The 21102-nt window shown below is 39.4% G+C and overlaps 1 pseudogene across 1 annotated transcript; it reads left to right on the top strand.

Annotated features, from left to right (window-relative positions):
• The first annotated feature begins 12202 nt into the window (after positions 1 to 12202).
• Positions 12203 to 13921, top strand: LOC309843613 (ADP/ATP translocase 4 pseudogene; annotated as a pseudogene). Its single transcript has one exon. The product of its transcript is annotated as an ADP/ATP translocase 4 pseudogene (transcript).
• Positions 13922 to 21102: the final 7181 nt, after the last annotated feature.

Genomic DNA, 21102 nt, shown 5'->3' with positions numbered 1-21102 from the left:
CTTGTCGTTTTATTATGAAATAATAACAAAAGCTAACATTTATTGGACCTGGCAACAGGTAAGTAATTGACAGTACTTTCTCATTGACTCCTCAAAATGAGCCCTTGTAATAAGCATTACTTACTATTAATCCCATTTTATAGATGAGAAAACTGATACATAAAGGCAGAGACAAATGTGTTTTATATTTTCATAATTAGTGCTATATTATTTCTCTTTAAGTATTTTGGTTTTTTCATGTGCCAGTGACAAGGGATCACTTAATGTGAAATCCACTCCCCACCCTCACCCCCCCACTTCTTTTTCAATTTGAACTACTTTTGGAAGAATCTAAATTCTGGGTAGACCTTGAAGTAAGTCTATGAATGCAAACTCATTGTTTGCATTGTCTTGTAAGAGAGGTTATAAAACAATTTAATGGAAGAATCCTGGCAAATACTTTGCTCACAGAGAAGATATAATAATAAATTGATTTCTGTAAAGAATATAAACCATTATATTATTTTATTATAAGGAAATCAAAAAACTGTAAGGTGGTTATCATTATCTCTCAACCACATCAACCATAATTCTGTCTCTATTTGGCAGCTCAGAATAGTATAACTAAGTGAGGTAGAGGGGATCAAATGCTCAGCAGGAGAGTAAGGTATAGGACTTGGACCTCCTAATTGCGTTCTGGCTTCTCTATTTATCCAACTGCAACTTTCTGACATGGAGCATGTATTTATATAGTCATTTACTCATTATTAACTTTTAAATTTGTAAATGCCTATTCTACACCAACAATGTGCCAGGCACAATAGTAGTCTGATGGAGAAATATATTTATTTATTTTTATTTTTTTATTTTTATTTATTTTTTTTAAATTACAAGTACACTGAGAGGCAGGCAGAGAGAGAGAGAGAGAGAAGGAAGCAGGCTCCCTGCTGAGCAGAGAGCCCGATGTGGGACTCAATCCCAGGACCCTGAGATCATGACCTGAGCTGAAGGCAGCGGCTTAACCCACTGAGCCACCCAGGCACCCCGGAGAAATATATTTAAACCACTACTTTATTTTAAAAATGCTTTCCCCACCTTCAGAAGAATGCTTTTTCCAATGCTTAGCTCTTTCCCCAAATTGATCAGTTAGATTTTTCTGGGTTCATAGATTTAAGAAAGTGATATGAAAAGAGAAAGCAGAGGAAAAAAGTTTCTGTCTGCTTTTGAGTTTCAAAAGATTAGGCCCTCAGAGCAACACACAGAATCCCTTATTGGAAAAAATGTTTGAGAGAAGGACCTCAAAAATAAGGGCAAAGCTTCTATTTACCTACCTCCTGCTCCTTCTAGGAAGTTTCTCCGAACTGAGACAACAGAGGAGTTGGAGGAAGATAATAAGAGTGCAGACCTTGGTGGGTCCTGGAAAAGGAACCTGTGCCTGTCCCCAGGTAGCAATGATTTTACATCCAGACTGAGACCAAGCTTCAGCCAGTGACAGAGACTGCCCAGGACCCAACATGGCATCAGAACTGGAGAATGGCTCATTTGTACCTAATGAAAACAGTACTGAGAACCACTGGATGGAAGGGCCTTGTGTTTAGGAAGAAGAGGCCTCTTGGATGGCCTTTGTGAAACATGGACTAGGGCCTGGAAGGACAACAGGTGTTTGGCCAGATGGACAGAGAACATGGAGATCTTGAGGGGCTCCATGTAATTCCTCTACAACGTGGGTATATACTAGTGAAGTGGATGGGGAGGTTCTACCTTGATTTACATTAAATTTGTCTATCTTGGTCGAATGGGAATTTGTGAACAAATATGAAATATTTAGATAGTCATGTTTTTATACACCTATGTTATGGACAGTGATTTTTATCAACTGAACCAGTTTTAGGGATTACATAGTTGGACAGAGAGATAATAAATAAGTGAGCAAATAAATTAATAGATTAATTATAGGCTGCAAACAGCATTAAGAAGGAAATATATAAGGTGCTAGTGAGTAATCAGGAGGACCTACCTACTAGGCAGGGCCAGGAAAGGCCTTCAGGAATAGCCTGCACAAGGATCCCTAGCTATGGAAGATCATGGCCTATTCCTGATCCCACAGAAGGCACACTGCCTGGAATGGCAGTTCAAATAAGGCTGGAAACGTTATAGGTTGTCTAGGGCCCTTATAAGGAGTTGGAATTTTATTCTATGTGGAACGAGAAGCCATTGAAGGGATTTAATTTGGAGAAATCAAATTTAAATCTGTACTTTAAGATGAATTAAGCTGTTGTGTGGGGTCTGGATTGTCAGGGATAGGGACAAGAATGGAGTGGGGGGTCCAGTGAGAATCTTCTACAGTGATCCAGGCCAGAGATGATAGAATCTCAAACTGAACTGGAATCTGAAATGGAAAAAAGTTAGTCGAAACATGTAAGATATCTTTCCAACATAGAATCGAGAGGAATCGCTGATGCATTTGAGTTTGAGAAAAGGCAAAGGTGGATGTCAGGATGATTTCCTCCAGCTGGATACTAAGGCCATTTCTTGAACTTGGGGAAGAGGTGATGCCTTTTGGGGGTTGTGGTGAGAAAACAAGTGTTCCATTAAGACTGGTTCAGTTTGATGTAGCAAGAAACTGCACATGGAGTTGTCAGGAAGTTATTTAGATATTAATTGGGTTCTGAGGGGAGTCTGGGGAGATGGATGCTTGAGACCCATCACTCTACAAATGGTCTTCAAAGTTTCGGGAATGGACATGATCTATTAGGGAAAGAATGTGATGGAGAAGAAGAGAGGGCCTGGACATCTTTGCTTCAAAATGAGAAGGGAGAAATGCAAATTTCTTTACTCGTGATAACTCTGCTAAGTGAGTAATGTGCCCCCAGCCAACCAGGCAAAGGAGGTCTGTTCCTTCTATGGGACACCCTCCTCAGGCTCCCGAGTAAGTCCCCTCAGGCATTAGTTTCCCCTGTGGTAGCAGCCACTACATTCTTACATGGTTTGGTGAGAATTGTCAAGATGGAATTAGACTCAGGCACAAAGATTTACATTCAACTGCCGGCCATTTTCTCAGTCTTGATGAATAGTCCAGACTTTGTGTTTTAGGTCTTTAAAAATACTAATAATGCAATCGGAATCAAAATCATCATTCATATTATTAACAAGCAGTTTTGAGTAATGTTTTGGGTAAGTGCCTAGTAAAGTTTAAGGAATAAAAGTAACTCATGTTTATTAAAGAAGAATTACTAGGTCTCCATTCATAAGCTTCAATATCCTGCTTAATGGATTCCATACAACATAACACAGAAACCCAGTGAATGAATTATGGAGAAACAGTCCACAAAAATTATATGGTTTCCTTTTTTACTATTGTTCCCCCTCCATGAAATAACAATGAGGAGTGTAGCTTGAATAAAGCCATTTCTTGTGGCAGCACGAAGGCATTAGGGTGACACCGGTTGTATTTCAGCGGCTGGCGGGGACATCCACAACTTTGCGGTCAGAATGTGCCCCCTTGTGGAAGATGAGAGTAAGGATGCATGGAGAGGAAGCCACACCGCTCGCAAGCTCTTGTGAGAACTGAGGTGGGGAGAGGCCCAAGGAGACAATGAATAAAATGCTTGTTGACCACATTTTGTAAAGAGCTGTGTACGGAGGAAGACACTTCATCACGTAAGCAAATGAATGTAGCCAGATGGGAAGGAGGGCCTGGGGCAATTAAGCTTGCAGTCTCAGGTTCTAGAAAACTTGAATCATTTATGATGAAGAGTAAATGGAAAAGCCACTGAATGAATTGTAAAGTGGTGGAGGAGGGTGTTGTGCCTGGGCTCCCCCTGCCCGGGTGCAAACCTTGGCTCTGGTAGTAGCTGCGTGATTTTAGGGAGTCATTTTGCTGTTCTTTAAGCTTCCATCACCCCGTCTGGGAAGGTCAGGGTTGTTGCGAGGAGCAAATGAAACGAGGTACAGAATGTGTGTGTTTAGCCCAGTAACTGCGACACAAAAGGAGCCATCCCGGGCCACCTGCCAGCGTGTGCATTTAAAGTCAGAGAAAGACATGTGCGTGTCTATTTTAAAAGATGGCTTCCAGATACGGACACTTGTCGACTACAGAGGGAAGCTCCGTGGCTCTGTGAAAGTTGGGAGGCAGAAGGTGTTTGAACCTCTCTGCGAGGTACTCCAACTATGGTGAATCAGGGTCCAGCCGCTTATCTACGGTGTGTGTTGCCCAAGCTGTCCAGACAACTCTGGCATCAGCGTGGCCAATTTGTTTTCACTTTGGTTGAGGAGGGGTCAGGGCTTGCTGGGTGGGCGGCTGGGGCTGAGCTGAACTTGCAGGGAGCGACAGGTATAGGCATCCATGGGAAGTCAAGCCCAGGCCATAAGAAGGGCACAGATTTGCCAGAACCCGGAAGAGTTGTACTCCAGGAGAACACAAAAGAACAATCCTGGGGGCAGTTACCATTTTCTCTTAAGTGGGGTGGAGCTACCAACCTGCAAACAAGAGAATAGCAGGGTGACTATAGGATGAAACTTGCTTTAAATAAACAACAAAAGTGTTTGTCTTTTCATTCCCTCAAAGGTGCTGCCAAACAATTCAAGTACTTGAAAATGTCAAGAGGCATTGCTGCAACTGAGACTTTCAAGGGGGGAAAAGAGGTTGAGTGGTGCGTGCCTGAGGAGAGCGCCAGACTGAAGGCTCTCCTTTACCAGGGGGCCTCAGGGAGGCGCATGGATGGTCGGCTCTCCACCTCTCTCATTCAGTGAAGAGGTCCACAACCTGGATTGGATTTGATTTATTTTATTTTGATTTTATTATTTTATTTTATTTTATTTGTTTTTCACAGCCTGTATTCCAAACACAACTTCTGTGAAACAGTTCTCAAATGGGGAATTCCATTTGAATTTGGAAGTCTTTTGCCTCTTTTCATTACTATAAGGGAGAATTTTCTCCCGCTTTCTTCATATCACAAAATAATGGTTCGGTGAGCTTTGACAATTCACTCTAGTAAATGTCATGAAACGAAACAAACCCAGCTTAATGATTCTAATGGCAAAGTCGGTTTCCAGGACCTTCCCTGTGTTCATGCCATCCTTCTGGCTTCCAGTGACTGTCTCCTTGGCCAGGATCATACTTTTACTGTCCCTGCAGCACTCTCTCTAGCACCTACAATCCTTTTCTTCTCGTTGACTTTCTGTGATTCCCACCTGCCAATCCCATTGACTTTCTGTGATTCCCACCTGCCAGTTCACACCTCCAGGAACTCATTCTTTTTTTTTTTTGTCTTTTCTTGATCGGGCCGACAAGTGTTTCTCTAGGGGAAACACATCCCTAAGGAGTCCTATTAGAGACCATCATGTTTTTGTCCTCCCAAATCTGATCGGGGAACTTGCGGCCTCTCTCCAATTGTTTCTTCATTTCTTCTTGTTCCCTCCTAGCCCCCGCAGTGTCTGAGTCAGACCTAGTCCTTGCCCCCGGGACCCCAGCCCCGATCCTGCCGGTTCTCACTCTCAGTAAATCATTTTCCATTCTTTATGATCAAAGGAAATCAAGTGTAATTTTTCTTGGCCGTTCTTTATCCAGCAAACTAATTTTTGTTGTCATTATAGAGCTTTCTTCTTTGTCTCAGGGGAAGGTGGCCCTTCCTTTCTGCCAAGGCTGATCTTACTTTTTGCTCTAGATCTTGTTCTCCAGAGGCTTCTTCAGTGCCCTGCTCCAACATTATCCCTTTCTGTCCCTTTGTCCATAGCTTCCTATATACTTTATTCTCTGTCTATTTTATCCCAACTATACTTACCCACCATTCAGTTTTTATTTCTCTTCCAAACTTACAACAGATCTCTGTGCATATTCTCAGTGACCATGGCCTTACTATCCAGCCTAGCCCTTCTCCCTCTATTACAAAGCTTTCTTGAGGGCCACTGATGACATGCCTTCAGACCTCATCTTTCTTTTTCTTTTTTTTTTTTTTTTTTAAGATTTTATTTATTTGTCAGAGAGAGAGAGGGGGAGAGAGCAAGCACAGGCAGACAGAATGGCAGGCAAAGGCAGAGGGAGAAGCAGGCTCCCTGCTGAGCAAGGAGCCCGATGTGGGACTCGATCCCAGGACGGTGGGATCGTGACCTGAGCCGAAGGCAGCTGCTTAACCAACTGAGCCACCCAGGTGTCCCTCATCTTTCTTTTTTTATTGTTTTTTATGTTTCAAGCTTTTGTTTAAATTCTAGGTAGTTAACATATAGTGTAATATTGGTTTCAGGAGTAGAATTTGGTGATTCATCACTCACACGTAACACCCAGTACTCATCATAACAAGTGCCTTCCTTAGTACTCGTCACCCATATAGCCCACCCACCACCCACCTCCCCTCAGCAACTAACCGTGTTTTTTTTTCTCTATAGTTAAGAGTCTCTTATGGTTTGACTCCCTCTGTCTTTTTTTTTCTCCCTTCCCCTATGTTCATCTGTTTTGTCTCTTAAATCCCACTTATGAGTGAAATGATATGGTATTTGTCTTTCCCTGACTGACTTATTTTGCTCAGTATAATATACTGTAATTCCATCCAGATTGTTGCAAATGGCAAGATTTTGTTCTTTTTAATAAATGGCTAAGTGCTATTCGATTGTATATACTTATATACCAACTTCTTCTTTATTCACTCATCAGTTGATGGGCAGTTGGGTTCTTTCCATAGTATGACTATTGTTGATACTGCTGCTATAAACATTGGGGTGCATGTGACTCTTTGAATCAGTACTTTTGTGTCCTTTTCATAAATACCTAGTAGTGCAGTTGCTGGTTCAGAGGGTAGCTCTATTTTTAACTTTTTGAGGAACCTCCATAGTGTTTTCCAGAGTGGTTATACCAGTTTGCATTCCCACCAACAGTGCAAGAGGGCTCCCCTTTCTCTGCATCCTTGACAATACCTACTGTTTTATCTGTTGTTAAATTCAGGCATTCTGACAGGTGTGAGGTGGTATCTCACTGTGGTTTTGATTTCTGTTTCCTTGATGATGAGTGATGTTGAACATCTTTTCACATATCTGTTAACAGACCTTATCTTTAACCTCTCTAGAAAGTTCCATTCTGTCTTGATACTTTCTCCCTGGTCACAAGCTTCTGCCTCTCTTAGTGTTTTCTTTCTGCTCTTCCTAGCACCAGTTTTACAGCCCAATGCATTCTCCGTGTGCTGCTGGGCATTCTGTCTAGGGCACATGTCATTCGTCAGCTTAAACCTCATTTTAGGATCATTTCAGGATCAACCTCAAATCTTCAAGATGATTCATGATGGTTGGCCACCTCTTCAGTCTCTGCCTCATTACTTCCATCCACTCCCTAATCCAGTTACCTTTAACTCTTTTCAGCCTGTTTCCTCTAATTAAACACTGTCCCTTGCCTTTCCCAGCATGGCCCTCACCACTCACGATCCCCATGACTCACTAAGTCCTACTAGCTTTTCATAGTTCAGTTCAGCCACCGCTTCCTCCTGGAAGCCTCATCTCATGTCTCATGTCTCATATCTCCATGTCCCATGTCTCTACTCTGCGCTCCTGAGCCTGCCTCTCTATAAAAGTTGTCATGACCTGTAATGATCTCCATCCTCATCTCTCACTCCCACCATTCTGTGAGCTCCATAATAAGCAGGTTCTGGTTGGTTAGGTCACACCTGAAGACCCAGATGCTGCACAGCAAGGGACAAAGAGTAGAGGTTTAATAAGCGTTTGCTGAATCATCAAGACAATGAATTAAAGGAATTATATAATCCAAATAATAACTAATAGCTAACAAAAGTAGTCAACATTTTCATAGAGCTTAGTACATGCGAGTCATAGTTCTAAGGATGCCAGTACTGCTTAACTCATATAATTCTCTTAACATGCTCACACGGCAGGTAGGAGAATGTTTTCATTGCATAGAAGAGTAAACTGAGGATGATAGAGCACTGTTCTAGATCAGTGGTTAATGAACTACCACCCTTGGGCCAAATCTAGTCAGCTGCCTGACTTTGTACCTACAGTTTAGTCGGTATACAGCGATGCCCACTTGTTTATGCATCTTCAGTGGCTGCTTTCCCACTACCATGGATGGTTTGGGTAGCTGTGACAGACACTACATGGCTCACAAAGCTGGAACTCTTTGCTATTTGGCCCTTTAGAGGGCATTTGGGGCATGCTGGAAATCATGTTTATTTATACTCTCTTGTGGAGATCCTGAGAAGACAACCTCACATCCTCAAACTACATTTTAATTTTGAATTTTCCATTTTTAATTTTTGATATGTTTTGATAGTGTAGTAAAGCAAAATCTATCTGTCTGCAATATAAAATACTTTCCCCTGGTGGAGATGTTTTTCAAAACCTAGGACCTGGCTCCTCCTACTATACAGAATTTAGAAATCTAAGATGCCTGTGGCTTCTCCCATCTTCTTTTAAAAAAGAAAAAAAAAAAAAAACAGGAAATGAGGTCTGGAGACCCTGACTTATTCCCTAAAAGTCATGTGAATAGCCAAGGGAGGGTATGGACAAGAGGTATCCAAAGGCCCTGACAGCCCAGCTCTGCCTTTTCATTGGCAGGGCTCCCGGGGCACCCACTCGACCTCAGGGACTCAGTTTGGTGTCAGTGATTTAGGGACAGAGCAGCAAGGTTGGACTGTTTATTTCCCAAATATATAGAGTCAATTCTGAGCCCCCAACATAAACAGGACCCAGAGAATCAAGCTAAAGATCATTGGGATGTGTTTCCCTTTATTTTCTGTTATTGTTCCGACTTATTTCCTGAGTTCTTTGTTTATGTCATTTATGTGTGGTGTGTATGCATGTGTGGGGGTATGTGCAGGGGTGGTGTGGAGTCCCCAGTTTTCACAACCGAACCTTAAGCAAATGAGAAAAGTGCCTTAAGGTCTAACTAGGACAAATGGGACTCGAGTAAAACCAATAGGTTTTGATACCACCTGAGCCCTGGGGTACAGAATATGAAAATTCCAAACTGTTATTATTCAGATCAATCAGGAAAAAACACGTTAACGCCTCTGCAGAGCCGCGTGGCTCCATTAGCACACACAGCACCCACTCTCGGCTTCTTGGATGCAGCTCACATCACTGAAGACCCTGTGCGAGCAACACTGTGGTTAAGGATATGTCACAGCAAATCAACAAAATATGCAGTTTGATCAGCACATTCTGAGAGCAGATCATTAAAATATGCAACCCGATCCCCCAAGTGCATGAAAAATTAACTAACAAGTTTTGTATCTTGATCAGTTTAATGAGTGAGAAGTCGCTGAACAAGAGTGTCAAATTGTACAGCCCGGCAAGGGGCAGATGGTTGTCTGAGAGGAGAAGGGAGGGCCAGAGCTAATACTGTTGATTTTCAAAACAGCGATTCTTAGAATTCAATGTCAGGGAGAGCTGATTAGTATTAAGATGTTGTACAGCCTGTGTCCACCAGGATGTGATGAGATGTTGAGCCTTCTGATGTAAATGAAACATTGATTCTCCTTTTCAGGCTTCACTAAATCTTAATGGACCCAGCCATGCGCCTGGAAACCCCTGCCAATGGCATCATATACACATGTGTGGGACTAAGAGGCAGTGGCAGCCTTCTGGAAATATCTGAACCATCTGACCTTGAAGAATGGCTGAAAGGAAGAGAGAGAGAAGGCGAGGGGTGAGGGGGGGCAGGGAAGCCCTTTAATCAAACTAGATCAGACTGCACCATGCCGCAGGGAAAGGAGCAGGGTTTAGTAAGCCGGAAATGGCCCTGCTAGAAAGTCTGTGAAGATCCAGGCAAATGCTGCCCAAGTGGTGGAGGGTCACTGGGGAAACATGTGAATTGGATTGTCACAGAGGACTATGGGGACTTCTGCCACCCCACTATTGGCAGGCTGTGGACGGGAGGTTGACAACACACTTTTAAAGCAACCACACATGCCCCCAGTGACTTGGCCCACGTATAAACGGGAACTTGAGCACCGGTCTGTTAATCCTGCTTTGCTACTTTATCTTGGCCGACCGGCTGGCACTGCAGCTACGGGAGTGTCGGTTTCCCAGGGCATAAATTTACCCCCTTCTGTAATGAGCTGGGCAACAGAAAGATGGCAATCCCAAATAAAAGGCAGAAAGCAAATCCAAATGCGAAACATTCGGCAGACAAAGGAGAAGATTGGCAGCCTGGCAACTGCCGAGGCCGGAGCTGGCGGCCAGTTGCCCTTCTGTTGAGTGTGTACTTTGTGGGGCAGAGGAGGTGGGAGAGAGTACTTTTTTTTGGTCTTTCTAAACTTCATTAGATTTTCTCAAAATATAGTGCACGGACATACCTAGAATGCATTTTGGTCAAATGTGTTGTAGGGACAAACTTTTAAAAATTCTAACAGTTATGATTCTTTTTCATGAACATTAGATAAAATAGAAATAGCACATTAACTTCATGATTTAACTAATGTCATTTTTTAGAGTGAGGTAAAGATAGCAAAAGTGAGTCAAATTAAATTGAAAGAAAATGACTACTTATGTCACAGGACATGTGATAAATGGTATGTCAAAAATCATGCAGGGATTTTCAGATGGCTGAAGTTTAGGAAAATTCAGGCTAGAACGTTTTCCTTTGGTAAGAAGGTTTTATGCATTTCAGCCTAGCAAACAGGTCCGTGTATATGTTGAAAAGATGTAGGTTGCTGCTTAAAATGATTTTCAGCAGAAAAGGAAGACTAGGGGATAGGAATAAATCATGGAAATAAAAGAAAGATTTTAAAACTTGTCACTCATCCCATTTTCATTTGTCAGATCGGCTAAAGGAGGTTGCCCAGCCATAAGTCTGGGAGGAGAAAAAAGTTAAGGCCAAACAGATTTCTTTTTCCCACACTGTGTTTCATTATACACTGCTCAGTGCTTCCAAGGAGGCCAGATCTAGGTCTGCATGAGGACCTTGCAAGCCTCTGTGAATCTTTCTTAGAGCCATCAGAAAATGTTAATTTCAAAAATATATGATACACTGGCAAAAGGATCTTAAAGGTCATCGCAGGAGTTAGTAACTGTCTCACTGAACTCAGAGATAGAAAGAAGCTTGGACCCAGAACACATTCTTGAGGCAGCACAACAATGAGCTGTCATAAAACAAAGAAAATATTCCTTGGATTACTAAAAAATAACTTTCACCTGTTAGAAGTATTAATGAATTTTTTATGAAGATTTTCAAACAAATTATAACATGCATCAAAGTTATGTATACTAGTATGTATACAATCTATATATGTATGACATGTATAGTTCTACACACAGACATATTTATGTATATTTTAAAAATAACAGGCATGTGTGTACCCTTCACCCAGCTTAAGAAGTAGAAAATAACTTGTATTTTGAAGCTTCCAGTATGTCCCCACAACAGCAACCCTGTTCAAACCTCCCCTTCCCAGATACCCACTTTACTGAGTTTCAGGGTAATCACTCCTTTACCTTCTTTATAATCTTACTATGTGTACAAGTACCCCAAGCAACACATTATCTAAATTTCCTGAATGTCAGTTTTATATTAAAGAAAGCACACTGCATGGATTCTTTGTAACTTGCTTTTTCACTCAAGGTTATGATCTTAGCATTGACCCCATAAATAGGCATAGATTTAGTTTATATATTTTCACTCCTATGTACTATTTCAGTGAATATACCACAATAATTTATTTACCATACTTTTCACAGACATTTGGACAGATTTTTTTTATATCATGAACAAGGCTGCTTTTATAGGTCTCCCGTGTCCATGGCCAAGAGTTTCCCTTGGGAATGCACTTAGGGCTGGAATAGCTATGTTGCAGGTAGTGTCACATTGTTTTCCAAAATGGTATATCAGTTTATACTCCAACTCCTTCCAATAGCAACAAAAATAAAGTGACTGGACCTTTATCTACTAAATACACAAAAATCAACTCAAAAGGATAAAACTTAAATATAATACCTGAAACTGCAAAACTCCTGGAAGAAAATATAGGGAACAATCTTCCTGACATTAGTCTTAACAATGATTTCTTGGAAATGACACCAAATGTTTGGGCAACGAAAGCAAAAACAATAAGGAATTAAAAAGCTGATAAGAAAATTGAAAAGAAATGAGCAACCGAAAGAAAAGGCAATGTTTGGAATGGAAGAAAATATTTGCAAACCATATATCTGATACTGAGTTCATGACCTATGTGTATAAGAGACTCCAAACACTCAACAGCAAAATAATAGCAACAGAGGAGGACGCCGAGGCGGTTTTCTGCTTGCTTTTCGTCGTCCTTCTCAGGCTTGTTTTGCCACAGCTGCTGCCGGTTTTTAGCCTCCATCACCCCACCATGCAGCGTGAACCTCCGAAGAAGAAGCAAGAGAAGAAGTCGGAAAAGCGGCTCTTTGACCCCGCATCCTTCGGGAAGGACCTGCTGGCAGGCGGGGTCGCAGCGGCTGTGTCCAAGACCGCGGTGGCCCCCATCGAGCGGGTGAAGCTGCTGCTGCAGGTGCAAGCGTCTTCCAAGCAGATCAGTGCCGAGACGCAGTACAAAGGCATGGTGGACTGCCTGGTGCGGATTCCCCGAGAGCAAGGTTTCTTCAGTTTTTGGCGTGGCAATTTGGCCAATGTTATCCGATATTTTCCAACACAAGCTCTTAATTTTGCGTTTAAGGACAAATACAAACAACTTTTCATGTCTGGAGTTAATAAAGAAAAGCAGTTCTGGAGGTGGTTTTTGGCAAACCTGGCTTCTGGTGGAGCTGCTGGAGCAACATCCTTATGTGTAGTTTATCCGCTAGACTTTGCCCGAACCCGATTAGGTGCTGATATTGGAAAAGGTCCTGAAGAGCGACAATTCAAGGGTTTAGGTGACTGTATTATAAAAATAGCAAAATCAGACGGAATTGTTGGTTTGTACCAAGGGTTTGGTGTTTCAGTTCAGGGTATCATTGTGTACCGAGCCTCCTATTTTGGAGCATATGACACAGTTAAGGGCTTATTACCAAAACCAAAGGAAACCCCATTTCTTGTCTCCTTTTTCATTGCTCAAGTTGTGACCACATGCTCTGGAATTCTTTCTTATCCCTTTGACACAGTTAGAAGACGCATGATGATGCAGAGTGGTGAGGTGGAATGGCAATACAAAGGAACGTTAGACTGCTTTGTGAAGATATACCAACATGAGGGAATCAGTGCATTTTTTCGTGGTGCCTTCTCCAATATCCTTCGTGGTACAGGGGGTGCTTTGGTGTTGGTACTATATGATAAAATTAAAGAATTCCTTAATATTGATATTGGAGGTAGTTCATCAGGAGATTAAGAAACACATGTATTTAACTTGTTAAACATACAAATTATATAGCTGCCATTTGTGTACGATTTGATAGAGTGTTATTACTGTCAGTATTTTTTAGAATGCTAATTCTACAAAAAAGCATATGCTTTTTCAAGGATTTTATATACTAAAAATCAGATAAATGTGGGTTTCCTTCCTACTTAGACTCAAACCTTAATGAGATATTTGACTTTAAGTAGTATGTGTTATTTCTATTAGTTTAAAATCCTTTGCTTTTGTAATGAAAAATTAAAATGTATAATACTAAAATCTAAGAAATGGAAGTATATTCTTTTTAAATGCTCTTCTCTTAATATAACTGCCTTCTCATCTTTTAAAATCATATGATATGACAAATGTTTCTTAAAAGCTTATCAGGAGATGTCATCATATTTATGGGCAGAAGTAAACTTTCTTCTACAACATCTCTATTAAGACAGCTCAGGTATTACTATGTATAGTTTATGTTACCATATACCTGTTATAGATTCTAGATCTGATCATAAAAAATTAATGACTTTTTGACACTATAAACATGTTGGTGGAAAACAAAAGATATAAAATGGTGTGTCTGCTTTTATCTTTAAAATAAAAAAATCTGACTAATGTGAATGTATCTTGGAACAAAAAATATACCTATTAGTTTGTGTGCTGTGTATTGATAATAAAGTTTAAAACTATTATAAAAAAAAATAATAAAAAAAAAAAAATAATAGCAACAGCAAAACAAATTACCCAATTAAAAAATGGGCAAATGATTTGAATAGACATTTCTCTAAAAAGACATACAAATGGCCACCAGGTACATGTAAAAGTGTTTGACATCACTAATAATCAGGGAAATAAAAATCAAAATCACAATGAAATTTTATTCCCACCTGTTAGGATCACTATTATCAAAAACCCCCCAAAGATGGCAAATGTTGACAGGCATGTGGAGAAATCAGAACCCTTGCACACTGTTGTTGGGAATGTAAAATGGTGAAAACAGTATGGAGATTCCTCAAAAAATTAAAAATAGAACAATTGTATAATCCCGAATCCCCACTTCTGGGTCAGTATCCAAAATAATTGAAATCAGGATTGCAAAGAGATATTTGTGCTTCCATTTTCACTGCAGCATCAGTTACCAAGCTGAAATATGGAAGCAACCAAAAGTCCGTTGGTGAATTAATGGATAAAGAACATGTGGCATATATAATGGAATATTATGGAGCCCTAGAAAAGGAGATAATCTTGCCATATGTGACCACATGAATAAATCCAAAGGACTCTATACTATGGGAAATAAGCCAGTCACAGAAAGACCAATACTCCATGATTCCATTTTTACAGGGTTCCTAAAATAGTCCAACTCCCAGAAGCAGTGTTTCAAATGGTGGTTGCCTAATGCTTCCCGGCCTTTTGGCTAAGATCAAGTGTAGAGTGGTGGTTGCCTAGATCTGGGAGCAGGAGGGAATGGGGAGTTACTGTTCAATGGGCATAAATCTTCAGCAATGAAAAATGAGTAATTTCTAGAGATCTGCTATACGACGTTGTTCCTCTAACAATATTGTATTGTGCACTAAAAACAGAAGGAAGATCTCCTATGAAGTAGTCTTACCACAAAAGCAAAACCAAAACAAAGGGGCACAAGAAAACTTTTAGAGGTGATGGCTATGTCTATAAGCTTGCCTGTGGTGATGGTTTCATGAAAGGTTTTATGTGTATGTCCAAACTCCTCAAATCATATGTATTAAATAGGTTCAGTTTTTGTACATCAATTATACATTAAAACTGCTATTTCCAAAGTGTTTAAAAGGGACCTCTGGGTGGCTCATTCGATTGAGTTCTGCCTTTGGCTCACATCATGATCCCAGGGTCCTGGGATCAAGGGACCCATCGGGGTCACTGCTCAATGGGGAGCCTGCTTCTCCCTCTCCCTCTGCCTGCCACTCCCCTGCTTTCTCTCACTCTCTCAAATAAATAAATAAAATCTTTAAAAAACTAAAAGTATTTAGCATGTTTAAAATGCAATTTTAGAACAAATTTATTGAAAAATATTGAAGAAGATATAAATAACTTTGGAGTTATCATATGCTATGGATGGGAAAATCCAGTATTGTGTAAGTATTGATTCTCAAATTAACTGTAAATTTCATGCTCTTCCAATCAAAATCTAAATGTGTTTTTCTTGGAAGTTACAATCTGATTTTCAAAACGAATAGCCAGTAGAATTTTGAAAGAGATGAAGCAAGTCGTTCTACTGAATACAGTAATTAAGACAGTGTGGTATTGGTGTAAAGATAGACTGTATCTAAAAGAACAAAACACACAATCCAGAAACAGGGCCTTCCCTAGAAGGAAATGGCATATTGCTTTGGCCGTGTGGATTACTGAAGAAGGGACAAACTCCTGTGAACGGCACTCTGGCTCTTGGTTGACTAGACGACGAAAGACAAAACAGATCCTTATCTGCACTCAACAATCAATTCCTTGAAGATTAAGGACTTCAATGAGAAATGCAAAACTTCTACAACTTTTAGGAAATTGTAAAGGAGAATATATTTATGATCTTTGTGTAGGGACAGATTTCTTGAAAAAGAAACAGAAAGCACAAAACACAAACAAAAAGACTTATAATTTTGACTATATTAAAATCAAAATCTCAAAAGACATTTAAAAATATTGTAAAGAGGGTGAAATCCAAACCACAAACTAGGAGGGCATATTTGTGATACACGTATCTGGAAAAGAACTCATATCAAAAATACATATAAAGAATTCTTCTGAATAATTTATAAAAAATAAATGACCAAATGGCAAATCAGCAAAAGAGAACATGAATAGGCAGCTCACAAAAGAAAAATATAAATGCCCAATAAATATTAAAAGATGCTCAAACTCCTTGAATTGAAATGTAAGACCAGGGAGAGAGACAATTTCACACTCACCAGACTGGCAAAAATTGAAAAGTCAAGCAGCATTATTATCTGTTGGAGATGATATAGTGCTAAGAACTCTCACCCATGGTAGGTAGGAATGTACATCAAGACTTTGGAAAATAGACGTTCTCTAGGACAGTGGGGTACTCACATATCCTATGACATAATAGCGCTACTGTAGATATATACGGAAGAGAAGCGCTTGCACATTTGCATGGGAAGACATGCAGAAGGATGCCCAGAGCTCACCCTCAGCCACAGCAAAAACAGAACAAGTTAGACAACCAGCAGCAAAGAGAGGATGAATCAATCGAGACGAAGGATGTAGTAGGATACGAGGCAACCGTGATCGACCACAGCTCTATGGCTGAACGGCAAAAATAGAATGTCCGCTGGAAAAACACTGAGTCACAGAAGACTTTGTATTATTCAATTAATATTTCAAAAACGTAAAGTATTTAGATAAACACATAGGTGGGACCACTCTAAAGAAAAGCAAGAGAATGATGATGATGTACAATTCAAATAGTGTATTATTTCTGGATGGAGAAAGGAGGGAAAATTGGGGAGGGGCACATGTTTTGACTTCAGTTACTGTTTATTTCTTGAGCTGGATGGTAAACACCTGAGTGTTGTTTTTATTATCATCCCTGAAATGGCATTTTTAAAAATGATCCATTTCTTTTTCTTACTCTTTTGGATATATTGTAAATCTCACAATTTAAAAACGATAAAATAATTCTAAATATGGTGGAAGTTGTGGAGGTGATCATTTGATTGATCACATTAGGGTCCTTCTGTGCTAGGGAGAAAAGGGAGGTATGACTGCAGTGCATGGCACGTCAAACATCCCATTAATTCTTTCGGGATACTAGTACATACATGAATATTTGGCACCTGGCAAAGAATGGATATTCAATACAGTTGGTGAAAGAAAGAAAGGAAGGAAAGTAGAAGGGAGAGAGAGAGGAGGGCAGAGAGACAGAAGGGAAGAGGTAGGGAGGAGGAGGCTTACCACCCTGGATTTGTGAATAATTGATTCTACACAATGAGTAGATTCCCTGTTTGGAAAGAGCTCAGCCTTGTCTTGATGGAGAGAGAACTCTATTCTCTTGCAGAATTCAGCTCGCTGTGTCTTCACGTTCCTAATGGCTTCACTGACAGCTCTAGTACACCATAGAGACTTGCTTGTCAAACATTAACTACTATGCCATGTTATTATAGATTTTTTTTTCTGATGGATTAATCAGTACTACTTATGCGGAATGACAGAAGTTGCCTGATAGTATTTAATCTAATCTGAAAATATAAGAAATAGCCCAGCTGTGTAAGACATAGAAAGAACCCAAAGGGATTTCTTTCTTTCTTTTGAAAGCCAGGACAGAAAAAGAAACATTAACTACATAACTAAACTCTGACAGACTGTACCTTTTGCTTTAGTTTCATGAGAATTGGGGCAGTAAGTAAATAAGCACAATGTTGGCTGTTTTTTAAAAATTAATTTTTAAAGGTTGAATAAATACAAAATAATATTCATAACACAATCTTAAACTGTAACAATCATGATAAAACAAAAATTTGTGGACACACCACACAGCTTTAAAAAAAAAATTGAACCCTGAGGCAGTCTTTTTTTTTTTTAAGATTTTTATTTATTTGACAGACAGAGATCACAAGCAGGCAGAGAGGCAGGCAGAGAGGAAGGGAAGTAGGCTTCCCGTTGAGCAGAGAGCCCGATACGGGCTCCATCCCAGGACTCTGGATCATGACCTGAGCTAAAGGCAGATGCTTTAACCCACTGAGCCACCCAGGTGCCCCGAACCCTGAGGCAGTCTTTAGAGGTTCTTCCCCTTCCACTTTCCAGCACTCCATGGGAAATAATGATTATCCTGAATTTTATTTTTATTATTCCATGGCTTTTGTTTAGGGTGTTACATATTTTTATACCTTCTTAACCACTAACTTCTTTGCTTTTACAGATTTTTAAACTTCACATAAATACAACAGTGCTGCTTTTTTTTTTTTTCTATCATGACTTGGTTCTTTATCATTCAACACTCTGTTTTTGAGACTTGTCCATAGTAATACCATAATACGCTAAACTTTATTCGTTTCTGTTGCTCTTTACAATCACATCGTATGGATATCACAACATATATATTCATTTTTTCCTATTGATTCCCACTTAAGTTGTTTGCAGTTTCTTGTTATTATGACACCAGGAACTCTCTTGTATATGTTCCCTGGTTCATATGTGCACATTTCTTTGGGATTATACCTCATACCGGAATGACTGGTTTAGAGGGCATGCACATGTGCAAATTTTCTAGATAAGCATTGTTTTCTAGAGCAGTTGGCTAATTGGCACTCCCACCAGCATTGATCGAAAATTCCCCCAGGACCTTATCTTTACCTGTCTTTTTTGCCACTCTATGGATTAGTGTCCATCAAGCTCTCTAATGTGCCAACCTATATCATTCCTTTAAGTAACTGCAGATGTGATTCAGTCAGTATCCAAGCCATAACCTTAGATCTTTGCCATGATTTGAAGTTAGCGGCCCTTGTTGAATTGAGCCACGGCCTCATTGGACATTTGTCAAAAAGCGGGGCTTAAAAAGGAGAACGACTCTGCTGTTTTCTCAATAAAGTGCTGATTGACAAATATGAGGAAAAACTCATGATGTTAGTGGTAGAGATGAAATATTATATTTGGCACTGTTGGGAAATCACCCAAGTTTTGTGGGTTTCTGACTTTATAACTACAAGATATTTGGATCAAAGTATACTTACTTTAGGTGACATATGAATTCATAATCCAAGGGAAAAAGCCTCATAAAAATAACTCAACATTAAATATATCTTGCAAAAGAACCATTTAACTTGGCAAAATATTAATGAAATAAAACACATGGGTTAGATTTCCCTTCTAATACACATAGGAATAAAATGTGCTCAACAAAATGCGCTTTGGCTTTTGCCAAACTAGAAACATCTGAAAATAACTTAAGAGATTTCCCTAAATTATGGCATGTTTCTGGCTTTGTCCACCATTTAATTAAGTGTTGTTTTAATAATGAAGCACATTAGGGATGGGGGTTGTATCCAACCTACAAACCATTCTTTATGGGGTAGTAAAGAAATGGACAATAGTACAGACATAAAAAAATGTTTAATTTCACGGTCTTACCTTCTTAGCATATGTTTCATATCAGCCTTACTAGTTATTTTCTGAAATTCCCTATAGTTAAGAAAGCTGGTCATTGTTTTGTCCTTGAAAATGTAGATGGAAATCTATTACGATGATTCAAGGACAAAGGAGTAGGTAAGATGTATCCCTGGCAACTGTGATACTGTTGTTTATAAAGAACAAAATTATGTATGCTGGTAAATCATAATTGCAGTTCAGACATTTTCCAAGGCAAGATATTGTTTTATTCAGTATCTCCACTATATAAGCTCCTGAACTTTTAAAACTAATGTTGTAGAAATGATACAAAAACATCAGTGAATGCCATTTTAGAATAATCTCAGTACATGTGTATACCAAGCTTCTAATCCTATGAATAAAAACAATGCATTTTAGAGATAAAAATCTAACTGTTTAAGGCTTTCAACTTCTTGGTCCAAGTAAATCTGATCAGTCCATTTGCTGAGGACAATAAAATCTGGTCAAAATATAAATTTCTTGGTATTTGGGGGAAAAAAGTGTTTCAAGGTATTGAAAGACACTAAAATAATAAAGAATCAAGGTGTGACCCAAAATGTGGAGGGCCACACATGCACACACCTGTACACACATGCAGGCATTAGATGTATATATAAGATAGTACACCTATACTTACTACATCTCCAAGGAAGAGTAAAAAATAGTATATGAGAATATAATTTCCAATCTTACTGAGGAAAAAAGAGGAATAAAATATGCTCCATCAAAATAGGAGCCAGAAAAGAGAAAGAATCATAAAACAAATAGTGTAAGTAGAAAACCAATACTAAGATGGTAAATTTAAACTCAAATATGTAATTAGATGAAATGAAAATGGTGTACATGTTCCTATTAAAGGACAAAGGTGATCAGACTGAGAAGGGAAAAAAGTCATATGATATAAAGAAGACATAATCAAAACATAAGGTTAAAGAGAGGTTGAAATTAAAAGAGAAAGAGCCTACCTTCTGGCCCAGAAATTTCACTTCTGATATATATCCTAGGCCAATCCCTGCAACTGTGCACCAGGGAGCACTTTCAAGGATGTTCCTTTTGTTTGTATTTAGCAAACACTCATGTGGCCCTTACTACATTCCAGTCATGTTTCTGAGCACTTTACAAATATTACCTCAGATAATCCTCATAATAACTCTAGGAGGTAGGTACAATTAATACCCTTACAGGTTAAAAAAAAAAAAAAAAGAAAAAGAAAAAGGCCATATATTAAAAAGGTTGAAATTGTTGCCCAAAGTCACATAGCTTATAAGTGCTAGGACTGGATGTGAACCCAGTGAGTGTGTTCTTCCAATCCCAACCCCGCAGGCTTTTAGTAGTTCCTGCTCAGCACAAACAACTTCATCAACAAAAGAATGGATTAAGAGAAAATGCTACATTCATTGGATAAAATGCTACCAGCCAAAAAAGGGATATATATCTATATATTATATACATATAGATAATGTATATACAAATAGTTTTAAAGCATCTTATTGTGAAATGAAATAAAATTTCTGAAAGACTTTGTATACAATTAGTTTTATTTACTTTTTTTTTTGAGAGAGAGCAAGCTGTGGGCAGTGGCAAAGGGAATGACAGAGAGGGACTGGGAGAGAGAATCTTAAGTAGGCTCCACGCCCAGTGTGGATCCTAATGGGGGGCTCAATCTCAAGACTCTGATCATGACTTGAGCCAA

The sequence above is a fragment of the Mustela nivalis genome (genome assembly GCF_964662115.1).
Source record: "Mustela nivalis genome assembly, chromosome: 1".
NCBI classification, from domain to species: Eukaryota; Metazoa; Chordata; class Mammalia; order Carnivora; family Mustelidae; genus Mustela; species Mustela nivalis.
The sequence above is the reverse complement of the archived record's forward strand: the minus strand, read 5'-3'. Positions and strand labels throughout refer to the sequence as shown.